Source organism: Abrus precatorius, unplaced genomic scaffold, assembly GCF_003935025.1.
Source record: "Abrus precatorius isolate BTA unplaced genomic scaffold, Abrus_2018 Scaffold0, whole genome shotgun sequence".
Taxonomy (NCBI): domain Eukaryota; kingdom Viridiplantae; phylum Streptophyta; class Magnoliopsida; order Fabales; family Fabaceae; genus Abrus; species Abrus precatorius.
This window is the reverse complement of record NW_020874290.1, coordinates 946,570-956,569: the sequence shown is the minus strand read 5'-3', so window position 1 is coordinate 956,569 and position 10,000 is coordinate 946,570. Positions and strand designations below refer to the sequence as shown.

Below are 10,000 nucleotides of genomic sequence, written 5' to 3'. Positions count from 1 at the left end.
TAGAAAGTTTCTCTGGTCTTTTGCTAATCGGGGCTAAAATTCCAGAAATTAGAAATGCCAAAATAGGAATAAAGCTTGATATTATTAGAAATGCCCAAAAAATATCATATTCGTAAAGCAGAAACATAAATGACTCCTATGAATGTGGAAAATATACTGGGTTAGTATTAATTATTAGTCGATTTGAATGAAAATTGGAGAATGATTATTCTATTAATGATTATTATAGTAATGAATATTTATAGAATAATAAATATGAAATATATTCTAAATAGAAATGCTTTTTCTAAAATAAATAAAAAAAATTAAATTATTTCCAAAAAAAATGAGACTAGTATTCGAATATACTAATATTAGTATTATTTTATCAAATATTAATATATTCTTAATAGAAATTTAAGAATTCTTTCTATTCTATTACTAATACTACTAGTAATATTTAGTAATAGTATTAGTAATGAGAGATATTGGATACTAAATATTATTAGTATCCGTAGAAATATTAGGGCTATACGGACTCGAACCGTAGACCTTCTCGGTAAAACAGATCAAACTGATTATTATCGAAATGATTTGAATTGTTTTAAAAACCCAACGTGCATTTTTTTCTTGCATTGGGCTTTTTCATTAACTGATAGAAATAACAGTTAGTCCACTATCTTTTTTCTTGACAGAAAGAATAAAGATATGATTCCTTGTGCTCTGATTTTTGATTTGGATTACAATCTAAGAGCACTACCAAAGTGTTTCAAAGAAGGGTTATCCTGACATAGGTCTGCTTCTAGCCTAGATCAACTTAAGTTAAATGGATTCTCTATCTACCCACTAAAATGAAAATATCAAATAGGAAATGAAACTTCATACACCTTAAAGTTCATAAGATAGGAACAAAGGATAATTTTATTTGAGGTTCCTATACCCATTATGCTTAGCATTGAAGAGGAGTGAGTATTGACCTTATCAATATCTCAAATCAATAATGGATTCTATTTTACGTCTAAATCCTTTGTCAGGCTTTTGTTCTCTTGTTCCTTAAAATGGAGTAAGACATGGATTTATTAATAATAAGATAAACTCTTTTGATTACAAGACGGACTCCTCTGAAAAAAAACATTGGCGCGCGTGTAAACGAGGTGCTCTACCTAACTGAGCTATAGCCCTTGTGCTTTTAATACATATTTTATCATATTATGTAGATAATTTCTTGTCAAGATGAATATTACATGATCCAATCCCTTTGATATTGCGTTGGTATTGCTTATAAGTAATATTCGATTTATAATCTATTGATCTGATCGATAGAGACTCTTTTTTTTTTTTCTATTTGGGGTGATAAATGACCTACTTAACTCAGTGGTTAGAGTATTGCTTTCATACGGCGGGAGTCATTGGTTCAAATCCAATAGTAGGTAAGGTATAGTTAGAACTTATTAGATACCAGAGTCAATGGTATCTAATAAGTTGTTCTATTCACCTTTTTTCTATCTTTTCTTACTGTTTTATTGAATTTTTATTTATTTCTTTTTTTAGAATTATTCGGACGTACCAACTTGTTACGAAATCATATTGATAGCCTCTACTCGTGTTCTAGCTCGTCTGAGAGCTAGATTTGCCTCAATTGTTTGTCTCTTGCCTTCAGCCTTATTCAAATTAGCTTCTGCTATTTCAAGAGTTTGCTGTGCTTCTTGTGGATCAATGTCACTACCCTTCTCCGCATCATTTACTAAGACAGTGATCTCATTATTGCCTATTCTAGCAAAACCGCCCATGAGAGCCATCGTTAACCATTGGTCGTTAAGGCGTATTCTCAAAATACCTATATCTACAGCTGTGGCAATAGGCGCATGATTTGGTAATACTCCAATTTGTCCGCTATTCGTAGATAAAATGATTTCCTTCACTTCTGAATCCCAAACAATTCGATTGGGGGTCAGTACACAAAGATTTAAAGTCATTTCTTCAATTTGCTCTCCATTTCTAAATTCACAGCCTTCGCAGTAGCTTCATCGATATTACCCACTAAATAAAAGGCTTGTTCAGGAAGACCATCTAATTCTCCAGAAAGAATCAATTTAAACCCTCTAATTGTTTCTGCTAGACCAACATATTTCCCCGGCGAACCGGTAAATACTTCTGCTACGAAAAAGGGCTGTGATAAGAAACGTTCAATTTTTCGTGCTCTTGCTACGGTTAAACGATCCTCCTCGGATAATTCATCCAACCCAAGGATAGCTATAATGTCCTGAAGTTCTTTGTAACGTTGTAAAGTTTGTTTAACTCTTTGTGCAGTTTCATAATGTTCTTCACCAACGATCCGAGGTTGGAGCATAGTTGACGTTGAATCTAAAGGATCCACTGCTGGATAGATACCTTTGGCCGCTAATCCTCTTGATAGTACAGTAGTAGCATCTAAATGTGCAAATGTCGTGGCAGGAGCAGGATCGGTCAAATCGTCTGCAGGTACATAAACTGCTTGAATAGAAGTTATGGACCCTTCTTTGGTAGAAGTAATTCTTTCTTGTAAAGAACCCATTTCAGTACTAAGGGTGGGTTGATAACCCACAGCAGAGGGCATTCGACCCAATAAGGCAGATACTTCAGATCCTGCTTGGACGAAGCGGAAGATATTGTCAATAAATAGAAGTACGTCTTGCTCATTGACATCTCGAAAATATTCCGCCATAGTTAGGGCAGTTAAACCAACTCTCATACGAGCTCCGGGCGGTTCGTTCATTTGACCGTATACTAGAGCTACTTTTGATTCTGCAATATTTTGTTCATTAATTACTCCGGATTCTTTCATTTCCATGTAAAGATCATTTCCCTCACGAGTACGCTCACCTACTCCGCCAAATACGGATACACCTCCATGAGCTTTGGCAATGTTATTGATCAATTCCATAATGAGTACCGTTTTACCTACACCAGCTCCACCGAAAAGTCCTATTTTCCTCCACGGCGATAAGGGGCTAAAAGATCTACTACTTTTATTCCTGTTTCAAAATGGATAATTTTGTATCTAATTGTATAAAGGCAGGCGCAATCTATGAATAGGAGATGTTGTGCGAGTATCTACAGGACCCAAATTATCAATAGGCTCCCCAAGTACGTTGAAAATTCGTCCTAGAGTTGCTCCGCCGACTGGAACACTTAGAGGAGCCCCTCGTGTCAATCACTTCCATTCCTCTCATTAGCCACTGTAGCACTCTGCGAAGCTACAGCTCAACCCGAATATCCTAATAATGATGTACTTCACAAGTCACGTAATTTGTTGACCAACAGTACTCGACCCTAACTACCAACAACAACGTGAAATTATTACGGCGTTCACCCTCAATGGGGGAACAAGCTACAATCTCCAACGTAACTGAACTAATCCTATAAGTATAATTGGGCAAAAATAAACAGTCCTCCATCAAGAATTTCCCTATTTTAAACAATGCGCAAAAGTACCACACTCCCCAATCAGAGACTGCACAAGAGTAAATAATGACGTGCGAAATTATGTCCCAGATACAAAAAAATAGTTAGCTCCATGTACCTCCTATTGTCGACCTAATTGTGTAATCAAAGAAAATCAAATATAGATTCATAATCAAAATAAAGAAGTCAAAAATAAGCAAAGGCAAGTTGATATCGCGACAAGTTCACAGACTAAAGGGAAAAAGTGCAATATACAAAATAATAAAATTATAACAATTATAAGGGAGGTAATAGCCTTTAACGAAGGTGTAAAACATCACATTAAATTCAATCTCGGATACCTATCCAAACAACCCCAAATTCGCAAATAAATAATTGTTAACTTATCAAAATTAACAATATTCAGATTTCAATGATTGAAAAATTTAATCTAATAGTTACAAAACAAAGTCTTTTGAAAATTCCCAAATAAAATGGATCACAAATCTAAACTAGCATAGTCTTCATTGCCTAGTACTAATAATGACCAAAACAAAAGAGTAAAATCCCATCCTATTTTTCCCTAAATTAAATTTAAATTAAAAATACACCACTAACCAATATGACTACATAACCTAGAATAATCAGAAACCTACAAGACAAATCTCTTAACGAAGATCAGTAATCTTTTTACTATCCTCCATTTGGCTCCCTCATCATAAACAAACAGTTCAAATACAAATGAATATATTATACCTAATGTACAATAATTTTTATTTACCATTCATTGATATATAATCACAGCACCTTATAACGAAGGAGGTAAAACGTGCTCCATTATTATTTATCACATGTCGATAGGCATTATACAGTAATAAGACCACCACATTGATATTCGAAAAACTGCGATTCGAAGCGTCCCATAGAGATGAAATTAATTTCTAAATAATCTCTTTATGAAATTAGGTTTATATAATTTTCGTATGCAAAAAAAACTACACTAAATCTATAAATAATATTTAAAAATAAATTGAAAATAGATCGAAATTTAAAAAATAATAAGATACAATAGATTTTTGAGGATATGCTGTTAATTCTTTGATAACATAAATGTATAAGAATTAAAATTACAATACACAAAATGTAAATAATACAAGAGACCTCTACAAATACGACAATGCGTTTAGAAAATATACACACCTGAACTTTTCAGAGGTATTAATTTGATATATATGCTGTTTTATGATTATTTTAAACCGGAATTAAAGAAAATCATTAGTATAGTGACATATATTTCAATAACTAACCTAAGACATGAATATCGAGATAGAAAACCATTTCAGTTGTTTCGAGAAGATAAAAATTCTTATCATGATCTATGTAGAGGGAGTACAATGTTCACTAAACAAAAAACAGAAGACTAGATAAACCAAAAAGCTATGGTGGAGATCTAAAATCTTGTGTTATAAAAAGATATTTAATCCAATTTGGTAAAATTATTAATAAATATCCGCCTTACGATGAAACCAAAGATACTTCATACAAATTTTTATAATTCTTAATCAATGATAAATAAACAAGATTAATCTCTTTTGGGCAAAAGACATTCTCGAGATACCCTAAAATACCCGGAGTTCCGCCGAAGAAGCAAGGTGCCGCGGTAGCTGCCCGAATCTTCTACAGGTACATATGACCAACGTGTGGACCGATGGCTTACCATCCTTGATCGTTACAAAACGATGCTACCACATCGAACCCGTTGCTGATGAAGAAATCAAATATAGTTTGCTTAGTAGCTTATCCTCTTACGACCTTTTTGAAAGAAGTTCTGTTACAACAGTTTACTTCCATTGTAAGGTGAGTGTAAATTTGGGTTCATAAATCCCTGCTCTGCCAGAATACAGTTATATATCTGGAGGATTAAGCTGAATTATAACCCTACCTTCTTATAATATCCACAAAGACTTTCCTAGGTCCGCACTTCAATAAGCATCATCACAAGCTGTAACTACGAGATAAAATTGGAATCAAAATATGCCTGTCCACCCCGTTAATTGGGTAAAATTTAACTATTAAAAGCTGCTAAATATTGAGGATTTATTGCTCGCTAATGAAGAATTATCGTTGTATAGCGATAATTATACTGAATGTCTCCGCGGGGGCTTGATTACAAAGATATGAAAATGTGAATCCCAACCATTTATTGCGTTGGATGCAGACGTAGTTCTTATTTAAAAATTAATGACCGATAAACACTGTAAGTATAAAGCCACAGACTGATAGACGGGTGGAAACAAAAAGGGCAAAAATTACTAAATGCAACTGCAGTACATGCGAAGAAATGATGAAAAGAGCAGTAAAATTGCCTTTAAGAGAAAAGAATTAGGTCGTATCATTAATCTATAACTTCGTCAAATGATAGATAAATACATTAAGCCCCAGGAGAATAGGAAAATTAATCACTGTCTTAAATTATATTCTATGCTATTGAGCCTCATATTAATATCATGGACCCTGGGCTTGACCGGGAAAAATGACCAAAATGTCCCTAACTTAACTTATCAAAAAGCATATCCACACCCAAAAGCGATAGCAATGCAAAAAAACTACAGCAATATCGATAATACAAAAAAGAAATCATAGGTTAAGCAACTATATTATAACCGTATATACTAGGCTATAAAAGCGTGTAAAATAACATTAAATTTAGATGACCTAGGTAAGGGAGATCAATTACATATACAATTAGCCCCGATAGACCGGACCAAAAAAGAGATAAACCTTGTACAGGGGAAAATAGAGATTCACTAATCTAGGTTTGTATTGAATTTACACAATTTGCGAGTATGATATTATCATATGAGAAAAGTAATTACGATAGTCGAAAGCTATTATTTTCACAAATCAAGAACAGAAATGTAGGGTTTCTCTACCTGGTGTTCGCCTGTATATGCATACTGCAGTGAGTGTATTCATGTTGGGGCGAGATTAAGCAATATGTCCCTGCTCTGGAAAACATTGAGACAATCTATTGTGTGAAGAAAGAAAAATAAGATATAAAATCTGGTAGAAACCTTCAACCAAATTGTAAAAATTGCACGAGGTATAGAACTCTAGGATACAAACATCTTTGGTAAAAAAATCATATATACTCACCATCTCCGTAGCAGAATCGACATCTACCTAGAAACGACATTCGTATAGCATAGATCGATATCAGAAGAGCCTCCGATATGAAGGGAGACTTGTAAAATCTTGTCATCCATTAGAAAAGTGATGAAACTAATAAAATGAAAGCCGTGAGAACTTAATGCAAAACTAAAACACCATGAAATAAAAGACTCTCTTAAGTTAAGTATATGAAATCGATAAATATTACTTGGAACATGCCCTAAGCAATGAGTATAACTTATATAAATTTGCTCTAGTTCACATTATCAGTAACTTTAAAAGGAGTATATACTATAAAAAAATATTATAAAAAATAGCAAATAAATCTCGGCTCCAAATACTTTTTCCCCTAAAAAAGGATTGAGCCGAATACATATAAATAAAAAATAACTTTTAATGTAATATATAAAAATACTTATTATTTCTATAGAAAATAACTTATTATTTATATTTATATAAATAAGTTATATCAACATAAATATTAGGTGTAATGTATATATAAAATTAATATTGTATATATTGAATATTCTTATTTTATTTTTCTACCCATTTTTTTTTAAAAAGTTTTTAGTTTCGAATAGAATATAATCATTTAAGACATTACTACTTACTATAATAAAAAAATTATAACATAAAAATAAAATACAACAAAAAAAAATCAACAAAAAATAATTGTAAATATAAATATAATTAAGACATTAAAAAAGAATAAAGAAAGAATATATATGTTAAAAAATTAGTTATTATTCTCATTTATAATAAATATTCAAATAATTTTAAAATTTTAGTTCGCTAATCAGTATTCTTCTATTGTAATATATTCATAAGCCATAAAGAAATTTAAATATATCCTGCCCACTACAGTTCCTCTTCAACAAAAATCACTAAGTAACCTAAATGTAACAAAGTCCGATTAAATGAGAGAGTGATCAGTTTAACATGAGAAGACTATCGAGAGAATTAATACATTAACTGTGTGTGTAAGCAAATAAACTTTATAACTTCATATAATACTATGTGAGGAAGTGTAAACCATCAAAATAACTTCGCGTGGATCCACATCTGACAATATTAAAGAAAGATCAAAACATGTAAAGAAATAGCCCATATTCTTTGATTAAGAGCAAAAGGAAATAATCATCGCTGAAAAATGTCAATTCACTTTCCCGTATCAACTAAAAAAAAACTATAAAAAGAGATAATAACAATAAAGAAATATTATAATTAGTATTATGTATATCATCGATATTTTACATTATAAATAAAAAATATATATCACAAAATTTTAACATCGTTTTCACTGAGAAGTGTAATTGGATAATACAAATAACAAATTCACTTATTGGTTCTAGTTTCCTAATTCGAGATTGGCGCAGTAAAGCTATATCACTAATTGTATGAACTAAATACTCATATCGGCTTTTTAAGAAGGACGTCAGAGACATTTTCTATCTTGTTTAGCAACACACATTTTTCTACAGCAGACTTGAACATACCGTCCAATACCTCCAGATTTGCGGTCAGATGTGTAATTTGTAAGTCCACATCAGAGCCCCTGCATGATCCACATCGAACAGAATGAACACAGACCAAAGAAGAAAAAACAAAAAAATTCAGACACTTGCGAATTAATAAACGCACACAATACATCTTATCAAATCACACCACTCTTACCGATCAGTTATCTATTGTGATCCGGGCCGATAGGTCAACTTATAACATATGCATGACTAAAATGAGCGAAACAAAAAACAAAGTACAGTTAAATAAATATAATATTGAAAAAGAGGGGGAGGTCTAGCCAGTCTGACAAGCGAAGCCCACATTCACCGCTGCCAACACAACATATAGTATCCCATCAAGATCTCAAACACCACCTCCATCGCTCTCTCATTTTCATATCGATCTCACGGCACCATCGCACATAACTAATGTACGTACACAAACACGATAGTTTGCCTCGAAGTAATCGAACAAAAAAGCTCCGTATTCCGCATGATATTGTGATATTTTTCAATCTCTCGTAGAGAGTTCGCTTTCCATGCCAAGTTCTCAACGAATTATAGGTTTCAACCAAACCTCGCTAGTCTCGCCCGCCACTATTTTATATGGATTCTGTATTCGTAGCAATAATTCGGTGAACAGAGAACGAAAAGTAATATTAATGAATTAATACTTTAATCCACATAAAGAATTAATAGAAAGCTATTCGAGTTGTTATAAATTAAAAATATTATAAGGGATTCCTCTTAACTGATGCTGAAGTATCACCCCTAGACATTAGTGAATGGGATTAAGGTAAGCGAAAGATAGAGTAGTCTTGCGCGAAAGTGGTACGGTGTGTTGCTTAATTTGTATGAAGCCTATATATAATTTTCTTGTTAATCCTGCGGTAAAATCTTATATATATATCCGTTAATTACCGTTAATTATACGTAATTTCGAATTATAAGCTACAGTAGGAAACGCGCTTGTGTTTTTAAGAGTGCGCGAGTATACTTCTCTGAATATACGCAGACTAAAAAAGATGTCGCATATCAATGTAAATCGATAATCTCATATCACAGTGCTGAGAATTCCTTTTGAGAGAAAACTGATAATTTTTTAGATATGTGTGTAGGAATCAGTTCAAGTATGAATAAGATCATGTAAATATCTATAACCATATAATTTCCTTCGTCCATCTATGAACTCTCCTAGAGAACTATCAACGCTTGCCCATTAAGTGCTTCACGTAGTAATATTTGCTAAATTTAAAAGTTACTAACACTTATTGTCATGATTAATAATTCCATAATGAAATTAATACGAATAGTATTTTGAAGTATTTTTATTAGTATAACGGATACCTAAAACTCTTAATAAAGTTACAGAAAACCAATATTATGGAAAACACGAAATTCAAATTAAATTCAAAAACTATAAAATAACAAAGTTCTCAGAAGAGAAATCATTTTCTTACGAGATATGAATTCCAAACAAAAATGACACATTTTGGGTGTATACTACTTTAAAAACAATAATGAAGAATATATCTCAAATAAAAACCCATCATAATTAAAGCTTTGAGAGTCATATCGAGAAAGTCGTTGTGAAAAAGCTCATGTGTTCCTTACATCATTAGCATCCGCCAAAGTAGTATTAGGAAAGCCAAAACAAGTACGTGTAAAATCTTATAAAAATTGCGAGATCAAAAATAAAATCATCCCATATGAAAAGAATCCTTCCCTTTTCGAGGACCAAACATTTAAGATGATATTTAAATCATCACTGAGCTTCAGTATAACATTGTACAGAATAAAACAAATACCTATCACTGTCAAAGATCCACGAAATATTCTACGGGGAATTCTCGGTTCGAATCCTTCGAAGATCAGGGATTTGCGAAAAGTATGTCTACGTCTCTAATCTGAAGCAAAAATGTTCT

At 32.3% G+C, this 10,000-nt stretch overlaps 2 pseudogenes; both read right to left on the bottom strand.

Moving 5' to 3' along the window:
• The window catches only part of LOC113853376, a 2,769-nt pseudogene extending 2,489 nt beyond the window's left edge, over positions 1 to 280 (bottom strand).
• A 1,077-nt stretch (positions 281 to 1,357) lies between these two features.
• Positions 1,358 to 3,191, bottom strand: LOC113847083 (annotated as a pseudogene).
• Between the last annotated feature and the right edge of the window lie 6,809 nt (positions 3,192 to 10,000).